Source organism: Camponotus vicinus, unplaced genomic scaffold (genome assembly GCF_025532165.1).
Source record: "Camponotus vicinus isolate PSW18456_S1 unplaced genomic scaffold, iyCamVici1.0 SCAF_3, whole genome shotgun sequence".
Lineage (NCBI taxonomy): Eukaryota > Metazoa > Arthropoda > Insecta > Hymenoptera > Formicidae > Camponotus > Camponotus vicinus.
In genome coordinates this window covers 22,917,771-22,938,909 of record NW_028141967.1, presented here as the reverse complement: position 1 = coordinate 22,938,909, position 21,139 = coordinate 22,917,771, and the positions used below count along the sequence as shown (strand labels likewise).

Sequence of the window (21,139 nt, the reverse complement as noted above, 5' to 3'; positions counted from 1 at the left end):
AGTATGTGAATGATATTTTAGAATAATTCGAATTAAAAGAGATAGATGGTATATATTATATTTATTTAAATGAGAATCTCTTATTGCACATTTTGAAAAGTATCGAAATAAATGTTTGCAATGCGATAAAAATTGGTTCGATTAATCGGCACTTGATTTGTACTTTACTTATATGCATTATTTACGTTGATTTTTCTAATTTTTTTATATTTATATCTTTCTTTTTTTCTTACATGTATGTTTGTAATATTTATTTTTCATGTATCTCTCAAAATATTAATATCAAATGTAGGAAAACCATACATTATTAAAATATATATAATTTGTATATATAAAGAAAAAAATATTGAAAATATTCAGTACGACAAAGCTCAGTGATCTCTCTAAAGTAAAATCTAGTACGAAAGCTAGAAATCTATCTTGCCATACATGTAAAAATATCTGATTTTTCCTTAAAATCTTATTTTATTTATAAAGAATGTCTCGGTTTATGTGTGCATATGGCTCTCTTTCTTTCTCTCTCTCTCTCTCTCTCTCTCTCTCTCTCATTCTCTCTCTTTCTCTCTATCGGATATCGATCACCAGCCGACCGTTGAATTCTTCAGCCGTTTCAGAATATCGGAATATATTTTCGACGCGACGCGAGACGACAATCGCGTGCCGCGTAAGAGAGACGTAATTCGATTTCGACGACCGCCCCCCGGCCCCGAGGCTCCCGCGGAATTAATTAAAAGTCGGTCGACCTAAGGTCGACGTATCATACGACGAGCGATCCCCGGGGCCACCCCCCCGTTCCTCCAATCAGCAACGCGCACGAAAGCGCCGCGTAGTTTCAGCGTACCAGCCCGGCGTCCTGCTCCTCTGATCCTTCGCCGAGGGTTCCATTGTCCTTTGCGATCTTCGCCAAGCGTAACGCTCTTCCGGTCCGCTTATCCTGCTAACCGGCGTGCTCTCTCTTTTCTCTCCCCTCGTCTCCCTCGTCCCCCCCTCCTCGCCGCGTCGCGCCCCCGCGGAGAGTCTATTCTTCTCGCACCGCATCTCCGATTTCTGACCACGATCCCTCCCGCACAAGAGCGGAAATCCACTCTCGTGGTATCCTGGTAAATATTGGCACGTGGTAGCGCGAACAGCCGGTTCGAAACTGTTCCAAAGCCGAAAACTGGTTGAATTTTCGATGGTCGATTCGGCAGTGCGTCTGTGTGTGTGTACGTGTGTTGAGTGTATGTGTGTATACTTATATGTGCACGCGTAAGTTTGTTGAAGGGAGAGAAGGAGGGAAGGAGAGAGAGAGAGGGAGGGGCGAGAAGCACCTGTTATCCTGCGCCAGGACGACCTTCGAGGGAAGGGAGGAGGGAGGCTTCCGGATCGATATTGCTCAGCCGCGTGTAAAGTTATTAATACGGTCGAGAGGTGAATCGTTTCTCTTGCATGTCGAGGCACGCATCCGTCTCCTCTACCCTCCGCTACCGCTTTGAGAATGTTTCGAGTTAATCGGAAAGAAAGACGAAGATATTTTTTTTTGTTTTGTTCGACTGTGCGAGTTTCCATTTGCATTCGGCGTAGTTCGTTTCAATTTTATATTACTCGATGCGACTGACCGAGTTCGATATATTTGACAATTTAATATAATTTGAGCCCAGGAAAAGAATAATTATTTCTTAATGTTTCTTTAACTTCAAAGATATTCCATTGTTTTATACAATTTCGAGAAATTTGAAGCAAAGATTGTAAGAATGGATTATTCTCTAACTGATTGTACTAGTTATGTTGTGCGATGTGTTAGAAAAGTTTTATATCTTTCAAAATTAAATATATCGTCCAAGCTTCTAATACTTAAGAGAAATTTATCATGTGAATTTAAAGGAAAGATATATATTTTGTGTCTTAAATTTATTTCTCTTAATTTGTAATCCTTAGGATTTGTCTTAATAATAGCTACAAATAAAGTATTTTTATCTTTTTAAACATAAATAGCACATTCAATATAGGCGATTTGTTCACGATATATTCATTTCAACTAATTTTACTAATAAATTACTTTTAGCGTCTTGTATAGTGCTTATTACTAAATCAAGGAATCATATAAATAAACAAACGCAGTAGAGGGAAAATTTTAGGGGATTGCAAGAGTCTCATCGGCGAAATGTTTGAGGATGTTCAGCCATCGCGGGCGGTCGAGCCTTCGTTATTCCCCCGTGACTCGGATCGCAATAATTAAGGGTTCTTTGGCGAGTAAGGTTAACGAGCTGCTAACGAGCAGTCGCGAACGGGATGATTATCATAATCAATGGCGCATGAAGATGGCCGTGAACGCGTGATTTCACCCTTTTAGCAACCACGTGTACGTGGAAAATCATCACAGCATTATCAGGTAGATTTTACACCGCTTATACTCTGAACAAATGTCGCTCTCGCCCGTAAAAGTAATATCAATGAAATAATATAACATTAATTATACATTGAATTTTTAATTAAACGAAATAATCTTTTGACAACTTTGTGGCCAATCAAAAAGTGCCTAATTTTTTTACAATTGTAGAAATTATATATATGCAACATATTTAATGCCTTAATATATTACATATGATCCTATTATGATTTTTATTAGCAAATATATTATTATTATTCTTTTACAAAATGAAGATAAATAAGAAAATATTATATTTGAAGCACAATAAGTCTATTGATTATCAATACTTGACTGTCATTTTCTTTGTTTTATAAACAAAATGTTAGTTTATTAAATACATTTATAACAACCTTTCAAATTATAATATATAATTCAATATATAATCTCGAAGAAACTTTTTTTTTTCAAAATATTACGCTCTTTTTGAAAGAGAAGAATTTGATATATTTTCATATTTATCATGTTTATGTTTGATTCGTTAAAATGAAATACGAAATATGTACGAGAAAGTAAAAGCCCATGTATTTATATTAGAAACACGGCGTGATGAATGTCATAGGATTAGTGTGGAATCACACGTGTCGCGTGAGTGTTTTTCATGGCGCGTTTGAGAGCTTTACCAGCGAGATCTACCAGCGACACACACCTCTCTTTCAGCTTCTCAGCCTGAAACTTCTCCCTTTTTTCCGAGGGAAAACCACGGTGCTTGACGCGGCGCGAGGTTTTAATGAGTCTCCTGCATCCAGCTGCTCTCCAGACTCAATGGCGTAACTTTAAGCGAGTGCCTCGAACTTCCTCTTATTTCCTTTTTAAAAAAATACATTGTTAAAAATAGTCTGTCTATTCGTCGATTAACCCATCAAACAGGACGCGAACAGTTTTTTAAACATTTGTGTGTCACAGATATATCACAAATGTATGTGTGTCTTCTTTTCTTTCATCTTTCTTCTATCATCTCGATCCTTCGAGGATCGTCCTTTAAGTTTTCGACATTTACGTGTCTCGTTGGGGAGACCTGAGGAGGAGGGGGAGGAAGATAATGAGAAAAAAGTAGCTTCGTTAGATGCAAATCGCCTCTGAAAACAATCCGAAGAAGGGTATGAAAAATGTACGAGGGTAAAAATGCGGCGATATTTTTGTTTGATCCGGTCTCTTCGGGTATCATTGATCGGCATTTAATTTTCTTCGAATTTTCGATCATTTTCTATATCGCCAAACTCTATAATATACGAAGGCGTCAAAATTGTATAAAACGGAAAAGTTTTTTTATTTAGTTTTTTTATTTAAAACAATAATTATACAACCTCGATGTGACAATTTTGTCCTTAAAAACCTATAATTATCGTTTTAAAAATTAAATAAAAAAACTATATATGTATGTTCCCATCCCTTGACTATTGTAAAGCGGCATTTACGCGACACGCGTTCGTGTGCACGGCCACTTTGAGCGCGATAGACGACGACAGTATCGAGACATCGGGATGTAAGGGTGCAGGAGGCTAAAATGGGGGATGGGATAAGCGCCGGCGCCAAATGACTCAGTCGATAAACACTAAGTCGAGCATCCCTCCCTGCTCCTTCCCGTCTCGCTTGTCGGACTATCCTTAGACCGCCGTAAAACCCAATGACGTACAATACATACAGGGGTGACGCGCAATGAGGGTTGTAAGAAATGAATGACAATGAGCTCATGAACAAACTAGGATGCTTATCAGTTGCAACGAAAATGTTGGATACATAACAATCATAATAATCTGATAAAAATAAACAAACAATTTAAAAAAGCTAAAATAAAGATGTATGTGTGTTTATATTCGTTGTATGATATTCTATATAGATATTATCTACAGAAAAAAATTATAAATATATTAATATTATTATACATATATTATAATAATTTATAAAATTTGTTATTATATATATTATATTTGCATATATTATATATGTTATATATTATATATAATTATATATATATAACAATTATATGACACGCACATGCACAAAATTTATTATCAAATTAAAATATAAAATGGAACATTTTTAAAAAAGATTGTCATATTACATTTGCAAGTTTGGTGCGAGGCAAATTAAAGTATCTGACACTCTACGCTCTGAAAAGGACGATTTGTAATTGTTTTATTTTTTTTCCAAAGATGTAAGTTTACGATGTAACTTTCTTATCAAAGTTCGCGGGAAGGTTTGCTCGTGCCACAAGTAGAAACTGCATCGCGGTGACCAGTAAACGGTGGTACGAACGTCGTCCTTTTTCTTTCTGCGATTCTGAGTTTCATCCGGAATTCCGCGCGTGTTCGCCAGTAAACCGCGCAATTTGGCTCGCCGCAACGAGCACACATACGAAATTGCCTTTACCTTCTTCCTTTATCTGAATTACACGACAGAATATATTCCTCTCTTTCGTCGGTCATTCTTAATCGTTTTACTGGTTGATTCCCGGATTGCAATTTACATTTCGCATTCTCGGATCGTGTTTTGGGGAGAATTCTATCTAGAATTAATTCACGAGATTAATACACTGGACGGTGCTCTTTATTTCCATCATACACAATATTTATTTCTTTATTTCAAACTGTGTAATTATATATAGTGTTTAGATAACAGTAGACACATCAAATATAATGATACGATATAGATATTGTATCATGATTTCATTAGAATCTAAAATTCCAAAGTCGTGACACGACAATATTTTCCGAAGACGAATTCCTGACGGCGTCTAAGATATTTACACATCGATAAAAGATCCATAAAAGCGTCGTTTACAGCGGTCGTTTCGTCGTTTAATCGTCCGTCTGATCCGGAAATTGGTTAGTCGCTAATCACAATTAAGAAGGGGGTTAACGAGGGAATTTACGCGAGTCTCCCTCCCGCAGAAGCGACGACGAGACCGGGAAGGCAGACAACGATGCGCTGTGGGACCGAAATAACTGAGATTTATTTTGCGAGGGATCCGGAATCACACGGTTTGGCGCGCTAAATTCTGTTAAACGGGAAACACGCGTACGCGTATGACATGTAAATCCGCATGTCCTCACCCTCCGGACAGCCGCAATACGAGATTCATACATTTCTCGCGCGTTAACATTACCGAGCGCATATCGGGCATATCTGATTTATCGAGCAGCTGGAAACCGCCAAAGCTCCGAGTATTTCTCCGATCGAGCGAATAAATTTACGATACGGATCGTTTACGCGAAAAAGCGAAGAGCGAAAAATTTGAATATATATTATATATTTATAATATTTTAAATTTTTATCTTTTTTCCATACATGTTCATATAAATTATCAATCATGTATATATATGTATATTTAACAATTAAGTTTTTAATAATTTAATATATTAAAATTTAAATATATTACATTAAAAATATATACATATAAATATTCTATATTGTAATTAACATAACAATATAAAACATTTATGTATACATGTGTATACATATATAAATGTTTTATTATATAAATAAAATACTTATATGATTAAATTTTTTAATGATATTAAATAAATAGTGATATAAATATTATCAAATTTTATATTAGCTAATTATATTACTATTAAATTCTTATGAATTAAATATTTTAATAATTAAATATTAATAATTAAATATTTTATTTTCTCTCTCTCTCTCTCTCTCTCTCTCTCTCGCTCTTTTCTCATAATAACAGATTTTTTCTACGAAAATTCTACAAAAAATACCATTCTTTTCAACCATGCACCGATCTTAATCGAAAAATTACGATTTACGGAATTCGATTAGATCACTCCAAAGTTCGCGGATGCGCGCACGCGAGCGTCGTAAATCACACCGGGATCTCGTGATTGCGAATCGTGGGCGTCCTGCATGTCCGGTCGAGGATAAGGCGGGGGTGAGGGGACGGACGGAAGGGTCCGTGAAAGGGCCCGCTCTCGGTTGGAGTGGGACGACGACGTGTGGGATGGCACTGTGATACCTGCGAAGGTGGATACCGGGGGCCGACAGTTAGCGCCAGACGGTCAAAAACTCGCCGGACCGGCTGCCACCGCGCGGGACTTTCCTTTTTTTTTTTCTTTCTTTCTTTCTTTCCTTTTCCGCCGCCGTCGTCGCTCGTCCCTTTGGGCCGCACGGGCCTCGTGCAGCTTAATATCGACCGCGAGAACGCTCGTTCGTCTCTACTTTCGACTCGTTACTTTCGCGAATGCGCATGTCGAAAATGCGCGATTCATTTACTTCAATATGAATATTGAGCTATCCCGGAATTTAAGCATATTTTAAATTGTACGGCATTGATATTTACATCTAATATTCAATCTAACATTTACTTTTTTGATATTTAAAACAGTCTGATCATTTTATTTAGAAAATATTTAATTTACAGCTTTGACAAAAGTTCATTTTTTAAAGTTCTAAGTAGGAAATTGTTCGTTTACTACTTATTTGAGATACAAAGTAAAATTTCAATACAGTTTTTATATAAATAAAACTTATCAAAATTCTCTAAAATTCATAAAAAATAAAAATTGAAAATAAGAGCAAAATTTTTTGTAGTAATAATCTCCAAGTATTAAGCTTATTTTATCGTTGAAATGATATTTAAGAGACAAAGAGAGGATAAAGAAAGAAAGCGGAAGAAATTTTACTCAATTCTTTAATTTTTTTACTTTAGAAGAAAAAGACTCGCCACACATTAACTGTTTATTTATAACTAATTAATTTTGATGCAAGGAATACAGAATATGCCGAATATTTGTATTGTAATACGTTAAATCTTTTGGCGATAACAAAATAACTATCACACGTGGTATTCGGCATTCGTTTGTATACAGCATGCTATTGTGAACACGATGTCACCTTGTCATTTAGCGAGAATCGAGTAGCGATGAAAGACGCTCTATCGGCGTAGTAGTTTTCGAGACGCTATCACGGTAACAATCGGGAGACATTGAACGCAATCATTCGCTGTAATTATTGCAATCAGCGATGATCAGCTTACGCGATTGATTAATTCCTGCGACGAACGATATGTATACGAATACTACAGTGACAGTTATTTATAAAAAATGTATATTACAATGTGTATACATTTTTTTCTCTCTCTTTATTCTTTAAATACAATATATATTAAATTTGCGTTCATGCATATTAAATGAATAAAATCACACATATTCACATTATTATTAATTCTCTCCAAATTGTCAAAATATTTCTATTTATTTCGGCGATAGTAACTGCTCACGAAGTAAGCATAAAGAGAGAATGAGCATCGCGAAAGAATGACGTCAATGAACTTTCGAGCAAGCGATTTTACAAGAGTGGATAAATTGAATTAATAGTTCGAAAAGGTTGCCGCTTTTATCTCGTTATATATGCATAATATGTGATGTCAGTGCGATATCAGTGTAGTGTCAGTGCCAGTAACAGATGTGTAATTAGCAGCGCGTAAAGTTGATTTTCGGGCACTAATCGAATTGTAATTTCAAATGACTATAGTTTCTGTATCGTTTTCTCATTACAATATATAAAAAGTTCCCGTCGTGTGCGATAACATACGGAATACATGCAAAAGTATCGCGTGGTCATCGTATTTTAAGTTTGCGCGATCGTAATTAATTGTATTTTCGCGAGTGTCGGGAAGAAGCAACAAAGGATGAATAAGAAAGAAATGGAAGAATCGGAGAGAATCGGACCTGCAATCAAGGGGTGAGCAATGTATAATTTATTTATTATTTATTATTTGTGAAACTCAATCTTTTTTTGGAAATAATGATTTATTTTTATATCATTACATAATAATAATAATAATAATATAAATGAATAATTACATATAAAATGTATACATAAATATATTCTATATTTTTATAAAAATTCTAGAATGACTGTGTCATTCTTGGTGTCATTCTTTTAATCCTTCTAGTCTCTAAAAATTTTTAGTCTCTAACAATTGTATGATGACTTTGCGCCTCAGGTTCTTTTTATTGTAATTAATGGAGGAAAAATATCAAAATATTGATTTATTATTACATTTTTTATTAAATTCATTTTCGCGGATTTTAATTTTTATCTGAAAATTTGGAAGGAAAATTTATATTCATAGAAGTTTACTCCAGAGACCGCTTCTTCTTAAAAACATGAGAAGATATTGCAATCAATTATTAAATTATATAAATTTTTATAAAGCTTAAAAGAGAATAATATATTCCTTCTTACTTATTAAATTAATAAATATATTTTTAAAGACATATTTTTTCCTTTTATCTTTTCAATTGTCGATTTTTAATATTTGACATCTATAAAGTATCTTTCAGATGAATATATCTATGAATATACCTTTTAAGAAAATCATATTGAATCACGTTAATATAACAGCCTTTATAATTTAAATTGATTAAATATGGAAATTTAATTATAATATTTGGATTGAACGAGTAAAGGCGAGTAAATTGACAGAAATTTACGATTCTGATATTTCTTTTTTTGGGAATATCTCTCTGTTGGCGAATAAAGTTATCATAATAATCTAATGGTACTAATTGTCAGTAAAAATTTCACTGTGATATCGCATAGACAATGTTAAAAAGCCACTTTGCAAGTCGTCGATGGGTTATCGATTTCGAGGGATTTATCAGTCATTTTTGTCGCTATTATCGCAGCAAATAAATATTATATCAGGTTTTCGATATATATATATATGCATATGTGTGTGCGTTTCTCGTATGTCGGGTTTACAATTAATTCTGTTACAAGCAAATGTACATTTTAATTCCCGTAACGCCTCGGGGATTATCAATGCCCAATTATGAATAAATTAATGAAATATTATTTTCACAGGTATTGTGGTAATTACTGTCAATATTAAAGATGCGCGAATGTGCAATTATATCTGTGATTTACGCCAATAATACGTAGATATATGTAAAGCTGTATACTATACGTTTATCGTGATCAAATAAATATAAGCGTGATTCGAGAGAAATAAAAGTCTAGTTTTCCTACTTGCTTACATATATATCATACTTGGCGTTAAAAGATAGCGTTTATACGATCTCCATATAAAATAAATAAATCTGAAAAGAAGGAAGGAATTAAACGATCGTATTTAGCGCTAAACGCGAGGTAACGCAAACTGATAAGGTTCTTTAATCCGTCAACAAATTAAGAGGAAAAAATGCGAAAGAAATGTTTCTCGGTGAAACACGGTGGTGACACTATAACCGGCCGGAAAGGGGGGTTCTCTTTGTGCTCGCGAAACCGACACTCCGGGAGATCGGAGAAAAAAAAGGCAAGACGCAAGATGAAAGAGAGGATGAGGGGGCGCGAAGTTTAGAAGCAAGAGGGACAGGAAGAGTCTAAGATTGCCTTTTCTCTCGTGACTCTCCCCGAATTTGCATGCGGGGCCGTCTTGGACCGGTCGTCGATATCGATTCGCAGGTGGCTGCCCGGGGGGATCTCTCGCTTACAATACGATTTATTACGGGGGACCACCTGCTCGCAGAAATCTCAATCGCGCTACGCTCCAAGTCACGGCCGGCGAACGACAGAGACGGTCTTTCTCTCCCGCTTCCCATGAAGCTTCATTAAGACTTTCCTCGTTTCGCACGAGCTAGCAAGGCCGTCTTTGTTCTTGCAGAGCGAGCTCATCGAGTTCCTTCAAATTTGACCATTTTCTCCCTACGCTCCTCGACAGGACTCTCGAAAGAGAGAGGATTTTTCGACGATTTCGAATCTCGGTTGTATAAAAAATATTTAAAAAGTTCAAATATCTGTAAATTATGGATTAATGGACGCGTTTGTATTTTGTCATTTAAAAATTATAAAGAAATAAGTGAATTTGTTTCCCGTCAGCTCCTGCAATTCTACGATATATGCACGAGTTTGGCAAGATATAACATCGAGAAACGCCGCGAGTTTACGATCGATAAAAATCGCGAGTATATTTCGGCGACAGTAGTCGGTTTATCTCGCGCTGGACATGGTGAACGAGGCGCTTATGGTGGCTCGAGCGGGTGAGACGAAGCGGGAGTTCCGGTTTATGGTTATTGCGCGCCGTGCGCCGACGTCGCGTTTGCAGGATTTTATAGCTATTGAACTTTCTGCAGGAAGAAAGGGCGGAATTTATACTTTCCAAGTTCGGCAGTTGTCCTCGACGCTCGACTTAATTTCGAATCTTGTAGAATCTTATCTTTTTTGTGCGGCTAATTCGAGCGTACGTCCTTAAACTTCCGCGCGTTTCAACGATTGCAAACAGCAATCACGAGACATTTGCATAAAGGCGCTTATGTAACGCTTCCATCGCGCATTGTCCGTCCGCGATAAATTCTTGCAGCGCGAGAGGCGAGACACCCTGTATATCGCGCGAATCCTCGCTTCGATCGAGTTCGCGAGTCGCGCGAGTTCGACGACGAGGAGGTATCTCTCTCGTAGAGGAGGAGGTGGCTCATTCGTCGGAGTGAATAAACGGTAGACTGCGGGGGCGATATCGGCGAATGTCAGGAGGCCGGCCGACTTGCTCCTTTTTTTTCCGCATCGAACGCAGACACGGATGGCAAATCGATATCTACACTCGCGCAGCGGCGGTTTCGCGTTCTCCTACCTGCAACCGACCTCCGGGGTCACTGACACGTTGCTGCCGACACGTTTGATAAAATTGCAGCCGCCGGGGAAAACTTTGTCGGCGGTCGCGTAAAAATATCATAAACCGGCCCCTCTCTTTTTCTTTCGCAAAAAGGCGACCGTCTCCGGCTGTCCCCTCTCGACCTCTCGCAAATTTTCGCGACTGCAATTTATGCGCGCGACGATCGTCCATCCGTCCATCCGTCCGTTTGTTTGTTCGTTCGCGATGAAATGGGTCGCGCACGCCGTGAATTTCTTTGTCGATGAGTATCGATCGCGGTCCGCGCGATATATGCGCCCCTTTTTTTTTTTTTAGTATGTCGTCGAGAATTAGTTTTCCATTTCGCTGCGAAAACGCAGCTCGGACGACCGACGTTCGCGCTTTACGTTCGCAAAGTGCGACCGTCGAAGCGGATCTCTCGCAGCGCGCGAACAAAAAAGATTAATATTTTCGGCCTCGCGTCAATTTTTCACAACGCCGTCCTATATCGGAGCGAGGCTCCACCTCTGCTTCGGAGTTCAATCGCTCGTTCGTGTATATTTAGTGATTTCTGCGCATCGACTGAATTTCAAAACTGATTGCAAAATTAACAAGAGCGTAATCTTAGTATCGCGAGATTGCACTCTCTAATTAATTTTTCAGAAAAACAAGTAATATATAAGAAATATATTTTAGATATATGTATAGTACAGTTTATTCAGAAATTGACTATATAATTTTTATCATTCGGGTTTAGAGTTTCCTTTGGGAGCAGATAATGACAGGTTTTGATGCAATTCTTTTTATTTCATTTTTTTCTATTATTTTGATTATCAATCTCGAAAAGAAAATTCCAAGTTATTTATACACATTCTTGATCTCTTCATCGACAATAATAGACAATTGAATGCTAATAGACGGCTTTCTTTCTCGCTTGACGGTTTCGCGAAGCGAGTCGCGCGACCTTAATAAGCCATCCGTAGGTCCCAGTCGGTAGCTCTCGACGACCTCTTGCCGTTCCTGCGATCACGCTCTAACGCAGGCCCTCTCCTCATTTCTATCGTACACGGTAGAGAGAGAATGTGACTCTCTCCCACGTGGCAGCACCGGTTTGATCTTTAACGATTCCGCGAGGAGGTCGCACGCGCGTGCTCCTTTTTTTCTTCCCCAAGCTCACCGCTTCCTTTCTCCCCTCGAGAAAAGGAGGTGGACGTATTCTCTAACAACGTTACGTCGTACATCTCTATCAGGCGCCGTCTCTATAAACCATCTCGTTTCCACGAAACGCCTCCCGTCCACGCACGATCTTAGATATTCTACGTAAATTCGCGAGGACAAGTAATAATTGGCGCAATTTGTAGCGAGGAAAATCGGGGACTTATCGATTATTATATCGCGCACGTACATATGTAGATTTCAGAATTCTCGTAAGCGTGTGCGTGTGTATCTGGCGCGCATGTACGGTATGTCAGTTGGTAACGAGGAGGTGAGCCGCCTCGCCTCGTTTCTCCTCTCCTCGATGAGAGACAGTTGGCGAGCCCTAAACGAGAGACGCGGGCCGCCTCGCGTTATGCTCGCCTGGTACCATGGGCAGCCGAACGCAGACGTGCAAGATGGCACGCCCAGCTGTCGCCACGCAGACGCCGTCGATGCTGGCAGCCGTCGCGGCAACAGGATCGCATGTCGCCAGCCATGGTGTCCCGTTCCGCGTCCACCGCGATCCACCGCGCTTGCTCGCGCTAATAATAACGACGATAATGACTCGCGCCGGCTGACATCGCGCCTCGGATGTCGCTTCGTGTGTTGTCGCGATCGTTATGCGCGGGGCCGCGCATTCGGGATCGAACATCGTCCTCCTCCTCCCTCTCCCTCCCCCGTCCTGCGGAAAATCGATGATAAGCGCGATAATCGCGATTGGAATTGATTAGAGCGAGGATATCAAAACAGTCTCTTTTCGATCGATGTCATCTATTTCTTTGAAATGCCATGTACTTTGCATGTGATGCGAACTTGATGCCCTTTGTCGGTTTATTCGTATAGAAGCTTCATAAGTTCGCGTGCTAAGTCGAGAGTTTTTGAAGCTCGAAAGCGCCATCAAGATTAGGTGTTTAAGAGACAAAGAAATTTAAGATAATATTTTATCAAGATTGGTAATATTATATAACTCAATAGAAAAAAATCTCTAATATATAAGTTCTTGTAGATAAAAGTTTTCATTTTTTCGGTCTAAAAAAACTAGACAGCATGTCGGTTTCGGTACCATGCTTGTAACGTAATGACGTTTTTGAGTTATCGAGTTAGTTATATATTTGCATTGCTGACTTTTAGATAAACGACTGCGCTTTTAGAAAAGAAAGAAATGTTTGTGATAAATCTGAAAATAATAGAATGATATGATATACAGTAGAATCGAAGAATGTTCAAACAGCCCGATTTCTTCTGCTTGAAAATCTCGAAGGTTTTTCAAATCTCTATACATGTCGACTTTTATGATTAATGCTTCAAATTTTATTTATTTTTAATTCATATTTGCATCGCAGGTTAGGTCATTAAAAATTAAATCACTCTGAATTGTAACTGTAAACGTTATATAACTTTTAACATTAATTAAAACTAGAAACCGATGCGATATATCTTAATCGAGAAGTGACAAAAATTGGAAGGCTGATGCGTTTCTATCTCCTTTTATCAGAAATGCACGCTATTATCTTGTTTTTCTAAATTATTTGTATTTCTCGAGATTAATTTAACATTAACAATAATTACAAAAGTCTTTTATTATTAACTATCTCCAAGGTTAGAATTTTTACGATTACAATTTTATCATCTTGAAAATTTATAGATTTAATTTTACAAAAAAATCATTTATATTTTAATTACTTTTAATAATTTATATTTAGAAAAAGGAGAATAATTCGTTCATATATATGTGTGTGATAAATAAAAAAACTTAAATATACTTTGTACCATTAAATTCTATTTAATATGTATCTGCAGTTTTACGAGAAAAGAAAGTAGAAAAGGATCAAATACATGTGCACATTCCGTTCGATAAAGAAAGCGATGGAAAAGCGTCAGTAAAAGTATCTCGCTCGCTCTCGCTCTGTCGAATTCCACTCGAGATCCGTTCATTCCGCGATTTCGGCTGAATTGTTTAAATCTATCGTCTCTCCGCGCTCATGCTAATTGGAGAGCTTCCTTCCGGAGCAGCCTTTGCCGCAATTTTCTCGATGTACCTTTGTATCAGCGATCTCCTTTCGATTCCTCCTCCCTTTGCAACATCGTCGCTTGCCCGAGCGCGCGATTTACATCTCTGTGGCATGCATATTTTCGCGATATGTAAATCGTTTCTTCTTTCGCTGCCGGTGCAGGGCGGATCTGCATAATTGAGACGACGGATGTACCAGAGATTTCACGTGTCAGCGCAATCGATGTTCCCGAGAAATTCGGAAAAACGGAACGGCGGGTCAAGACGCGGGAAAATAAATAAAGAAGTGGCGATAAAAGTTTGATAGAAGCGCAGAGAAGCGGATAAAACCTTGTCGGACGAGTGTTACGTCTCATTGAAGTTTTACAATGTCTCTTCTTGTATAAGGAGCTCAAGTGGAGAATTAAATACGATGCGATCGGAGGATAGATGCGACGAATCGTGCACGAGCTTTTGGGAAAATCCCGAACGAACTGATCTGTTTCGTTAATATGTTTCATTATTAATTATTATATTTTTTCATTATAATTTTCATTTAATTATCAAATTAATATCGTTGTTTCTCGACACAAGTGTATCTCATTCAATCTCATATACGCTTACTTGCATCGATCGAGTACGCTTGTTTATTTTAGTTATGATGCGCGTATCCGAATAGAAGTTTTTCTCCTATATTTTTGATTTCAATTTTCAATGTAACAATATCTATTTTGATACCTTAAACAATATCAGATTGCTTTCGTTTTTAAGTTATTTAATCTGTATATTTTGCCAAAAGCTCTTTTTTAACCTTCTAAATGGGAAACTATTCGTTTACTGCTTATAAAATGTAAGAAAGCTCAAGTTCTATTAATTATGTATCGAAATCTTCTAGAATTTATAAATGTGAAAAAATAGAAATTGAAAATATAAAAGCAAAGCTTCTATTTGAGTATATGCAAGTGCATGGCAAAGTGAATGCAAAACTATTTCTGTCACGAGAAATTTACAAATGAATTCAATCTTTATTGTTTATGAATTACTGCGGAATAAATTTACTTGCCATTTATATCTTTGGATTATACTTCAACATTAAGTTTTCACTACAAATTTCCCTCTGTTTCGAGAAGAATAATGGAAATGGAAATAAATCGTACGCGGTTTTTGGTGATCTTGTAGCATCCCAGATAGTCAGCTGTTTAGCTGTCATTGCTGTCACATGCCAACAATTATAGATAATTATACAATCGTTGGCAATATGACAATATGATTAATTATTATGGTTAATTACACCTGGTTATCTAGGGTAACATCAAAAATCGTACGCGAGTCGCCGATCGGAGTCGGCGAAAATGGCGGTCGCGCCGCCCTTGAATTCCTGAGGAAAGTACACGGACTTCGGACTCACCGCTCTCGCCACGATTGGCCGATTCGTCCTTGGCCCGCGCAGGGGTCGAAGGCGCGACTTCCTGTCGCTGGAAGAAGCGTCGCCATCCTGTGGCGAGCCTCCAAACCGCGGAAAGCTTCGCGCAGGCGAATTCATCGAGCACCATCCCTCCGCGATCCTCCGCGCCATCCCTTGACCCTCCGCACCCTCCTTCGCCGCCCTTATTTCGTGACAGATCGGGGTTGGTAATTCTGGCAGGAGCGCGATTTTATCGGCGGCGAATACGTCGAGAATCGACTTGCGAGGAAACTCGCGGGGGATGACCGAGGGCTCTGCTTGTTCTACGAGGGTAGATTTTCCGAAATAGAAGTTTGTGCGTCTTACGGTGTATTTTAGGAAACGTGTATTGTAGACATTTAAATTGAACAGATATCTTATCTTTATTAAGTTTTATCCGAGATTATCTTCTTCCCGATTGTTTTTTTTTTAAGAACGTAAAGCTGTTTATAAAGTTTATCATTATCGTGATTAAAATTATAGTTGTATATCACACTTATTTTTCATTAATCCTTTTTCAGAACGTCTTAAACGTCTTACCTCGTTCATTCTTTTCTTCGTCGGAAACTGTTGGAGACTGGAGTGGTGCAATTGTCAAATCAACATAATTCATCATCTCCAGAGATCAAAAACGTAAAATATTTATTATTTAATTACTAATTTATGCTACAAAAGATTGAGTATCTTATGTATATGTAGTGATGTTGAATCTTTTATAGCATACCATGTATTTTTACGTATTTATTTAAATCAATTTTATTTGCATTCGGATAAGTTCTGTTTTATGTATAATTACGTATAATTCTCAGGGATTTCTTGAAAATTCGATTTACGTAAGCGATAATAAAGCTCCGAAGTACAGAACATAATTGTCATGAGTTATATATAATTTCTATGGACTTTAAAGTAACGAGATAGTCATGGATAATACTTTGACAATTCGATTTAATGATGCGACTTCGAAATACTTTATTATTCACAAAATATTTCATTAAATATAATAATGTTGCGGTGTCAATTTATTTAAAAAAAAAATCTTCAAGGATTTCTCTGATACTTCTTAGAGAAAAATATTCTTTCTCTCTTATTTAAAAAATATAAAACTAATTATTCCCAAAGAAATCTATCTTTCCTATAAAAATATATTTGTCCCTCTCGCAAGATTGTTGCTACATCTATTCTCTTTTTTGTAGATATATTTTATTTATATTATTAGTGTGTCATTGTTTTTCTTGGATATCAATGGATAATTCAATTTACATAGGCGGAAAAAAGATGGGAAATTTTAGGAAAAAGTCGGATTTGCCTTTGCGGAAGATGACAATCTATGATGATAAGAATCACTATCAACAGGTGATTCGTCCTTTAACATTTATCGCCGACGTCACATAAGACTGGATTTCTCCCATCCTTTCAGCTGAAATTGTCGCGCCTATCATTCTTTTTCCTCGATATTTCTCTTTTAAAATTTATCTTAATTTAAGAAAATTTCGAAAAAAAAATCCGCGCGGTTAAAAAAGACGTTCTCGTTCTCAATATTTTCATAGCTCGTCATAAATGACACCGATATGTCTCCTTCGCATTTCGTCTGACAGCGCGCGGGGTCCTCCCCCCCTCCCCCCTCTCCCCCGCGCGAGGCTCCACGCCGAACATATGCGAGCACGTGCGCGCGTCTCGAGTGACGCGACAGTCAACAGCGCGAATACGCACGTGACGTAACGATGCGCGAGTCGGAAAGAGGTTAGCGCGCGCTTGCGTGCGTCCTCTTCGTCCTTTCGCGCTCCTGCACTTCCGCGGGGGAGTGGAATACGCGCTACGCGAAAACTCGCGTGCGTTCCGGGCTTCCCGGTCGCGCGTTTCGTTCCATTGTGTCGGCGGCCCCGTCGCGTCAGCTGCGCGACGACCGTGACTCCGTGTGTGTCGGTCAGGCTAGTGCGTCACGTGACGGACGGCGGGCTAGAGCGTCGTCATGACGGGTGACGACTCGTCCTCGAAAGGCGTAGGAGCGGCTCGAGCGAGGACTCGACGCGAGTGAATCGCGCCGCGAGTGCACGGTTAGATTAACGTTGGATCGCGTTCGAAACTTCAACGAGCGAGTCTCGGGGATTCGTCTTCTGAAAAGGAGGGACGTTCGAGGAAGAGTGGTGGGATCGATAAGGCGAGAGAGAAAGAGAGAGAGAGAAAGCGAGACTCGACTGTCCGCGTTCATGGGAAAAGTGGGTCGACCTACCGCACGGCGGTGGAAGGTGAGTGTCTCCATAGTCGTCGTCGTTGTTGTTACGTCACCGCGTTACGCGTTATCGGTCAGAGCGGAATAGTCGCTTATCGGGAAAGTGGTAAAGTGATAGCGGTTCTCCGATCCCTCGCCGACGAGAGGGACACGTTAGATAGGTGTGTCGATGTTCGATTTCCGATTGGAAGACGAGATTCCCCGACAGCGAGCTCACGGTAGGGACGCTTTAAAGGTAGGATCAATTACGGTTGTTTGAGTAACTGTACACGAGGGCAAACATTCGCGCATTTTGCAACTGATAGCGTGCTCCAGTTTCTCAAATAAATTCTTTTTACTTTGCTGCACTCGCTGCACTCGTCAAGCTAACCTTCTTTAAAGCGGCACTGTTTCGACGATTCCTCTTTATGCGTCGCGATTATCCTAAAGTCTTAAACCATATATCGCAGAAACTCTTATGTCCTTTAAAAACGAATATTTTATGATATTATTCTTCTAAAAGCTGGAAGCGATGTCTCGAAAAATGTATATCCGGTTTTGCGCGAGAGCGTTAGCTCGTGCTTTAATAAGCTTCACTCCGCAAAACCATCGTGTTTGCGCGCTCGTAATATTGGAAATAGAGAAAAGTGATACTCACATACGCGACCTTGATGTCCACCGGAATGCACTTCAACGGACGTAGCCTTTCGGAGAATGGCATTTAATCAATATCGCGTTATCGAAGTACTGTTTCAAAGTCACCTATGTCTGTATAAAACATTTTCTCGCAACAACGAAGAGAAATGCTATGACGTATTATAAAGAGAATTCGATTGATAATATTTTTTAATTTAGACTGTCTCCTTTAGATCTTTTTTTCCCTCTTTTTCGCTAGTCAAGTGATCGTATAAATTATCATCCGAAAGAAAATAGAATGTAAATAGGACAATGAATCTTAAAAATATGTATTTACTACGACTATAGTGACTTTTAATAGTGCGCATGCGTGACGAAAAGTGTAACAAGTTGTTGGAGCATTCATATATAACTCCGATTCATAATATTTGACCGAGTTCCCATTGATTATGACATAATCTATACATCATTCAGATCGCTTTCGGATAAAAAACAACAATATATAAATTAAAATTTTTAAATGTATAAAATATTTACACATATTGGATAATAATTTAATTTATTAATTCAATTTCAATTTCTACATATTGTTTGAATCTCTTGGGTAAATGAAAAAATAATAAATTAAAGCTTTAAATTATATATTTGCAATATTTATAATATAATAATAATTATTATTAGTTAAATTGTATTTTAATATGATAATAATTATTAATTAAATTATTATTGATAAATTAAAACTGAATATTAATAAATTATAAACTAATTATCAATAATTACATGTATTAATAATTAATTTTTATTTAATTTGTTTTAATTTTAATTTGACAATTATGAATTTAATTAATTATTTTATTTAATTTAGGGCGCTATCGGTCGCTTTTGAAAGTACAAAAATGACATTTCTAAATGTTAGATAAAAGAGTGCGATATGACTTATTACGTTGGCGGAATCCACAGTTAAAAGTCGCAACCCCTATAACTGTATCGCGAAGATGTAGAGATTAGATAGTGCAGATTGTGCGGGTGCACAACGACATATAATAGTCGTGACTTCAAAATGACAATAGAACGAGATTCGATCTTGTTACGGGGATGTTACACGTAAAGTCGACACTGTCGTTAATTTCATACGCGATCGCGATAACTGTCATATATTCCATAGTAGTAAATTATATAAGTAGATAAATCAATATTTAAGATGGCGATAACTTTGTGATAACTTTATGGTCACAGTTGTGTGTCCAGATGAGAATTTCCTGTATATTTATATTGGCTAACAAATTGGATAACAAAATTTGAAAAATTTTTTTGTCGAATCCAAGAGACTAATTATTCCTCATAGTTCTTCTGATGCTAAATATAATCCCTGAAAATATTCTATATACTGTATCATGTATCACGTTATAATTTTGGAAAATTTGAGATAAGAGAAGCTGTTTGACGTTATTACATTTTGTGGTTCATTGGAAAAATTTCACATATTCCACTAAAAATTAAATATAAAATTAAATATTATAATTTTCTTCCATAAAGAATGTATTATTAAGATTAAGAGTAATAAAATTTTATGATTGATTGTTGAATTATCTATAAGAAAATTATAAATTATCAAAAATTGCCGAATCCATTTTGATAACATATGGTAGATATTAATAATATATAAAAAATAATTCGAGATTTTATGAAAATTCATGATATGTGATATCTCGTAAATTCATGATTCGTGATACTTATATAGGATTGTTAATAGGGATTATTGAATAAGAATCCGATAAAATCGGTGATTATAATATGATTTGTATCAATATATAAAATAGACAATAATTACAATTTTGCTACAATGTAATAAACCTAGTATCTAATCTCGAAACATTTATTAATATTAATCTTCACGATGAATTTCTTTCGAGGATCAAAAATCCCGACAATGATCTTAGATGTTGAATAACGAATACAACTTTTCTAACATATTACGTAGCTAATATGATAAATTACATCAAAATAGTCTCTTTTACGATTTTATCCTGTAATTATTCAAAGTTGCAACGCGATAAAATATTTCCAAAGTCAAAGTCATATTGAACATAAAAAGAATAAAAAAAAATAACGTAAAAAAATTGCAAGAAATTAATAGCCTCTTTTTCTGAAATTTCTTTTTCCTTCTTTCTTTCTATCAAACTATTGTAATCGTTTAAGAGTCGACAAACTTGCCGACGTCCATCGATCGATGTTTCAGGCGGCGCGCGACGATTTCGCGATGCGTGTAAACATAATGAAAATGTGGTACGGACTCGTAAAACACGAGCGAGACGTGGGTGGGGATTATATGTGGTCGTGTGTAGCTAAATATAGAGAGACGGCTCTTACGGGCGATGCGGCATCCGAACGGGCCCCAATGGCTTTTCTACTCGATCGAACTCGCTCTCATTAAGGCCAGCGAGACGACGTGTCGTACAATCAAATATCGCCATGATTTCGCGGTGCTGACGTTATTTGACAGGGTGCACGTCGACGATGGAGTTGATTGAAAACCCGGATGCGAAATGTCAAAATATCATTCACGATATATGAATTTAGACGCTCGGGAATCTCGAAGGATTTTGAGCTTTCCTAGACTTTTATAACATATTAAATTTATTTAACAAGTACTAGTACAAGTTACG

The 21,139-nt window shown here is 37.5% G+C and overlaps 1 protein-coding gene across 5 annotated transcripts in view; it reads left to right on the top strand.

Moving 5' to 3' along the window:
- The window catches only part of LOC145967851 (ras-related protein Rab-37), a 146,936-nt gene that overhangs the window by 52,081 nt on the left and 73,716 nt on the right, over nucleotides 1–21,139 (top strand). Inside the window, exon 1 of one of the 5 annotated variants that reach the window (XM_083092867.1) lies at nucleotides 16,239–16,261. The exons of 1 other annotated variant lie outside the window; for it this stretch is intronic. The gene's annotated coding sequence lies outside the window, so the exon portion shown is untranslated. 3 more of the 5 variants (XM_083092863.1, XM_083092868.1, XM_083092865.1) reach the window with 3 other exon arrangements.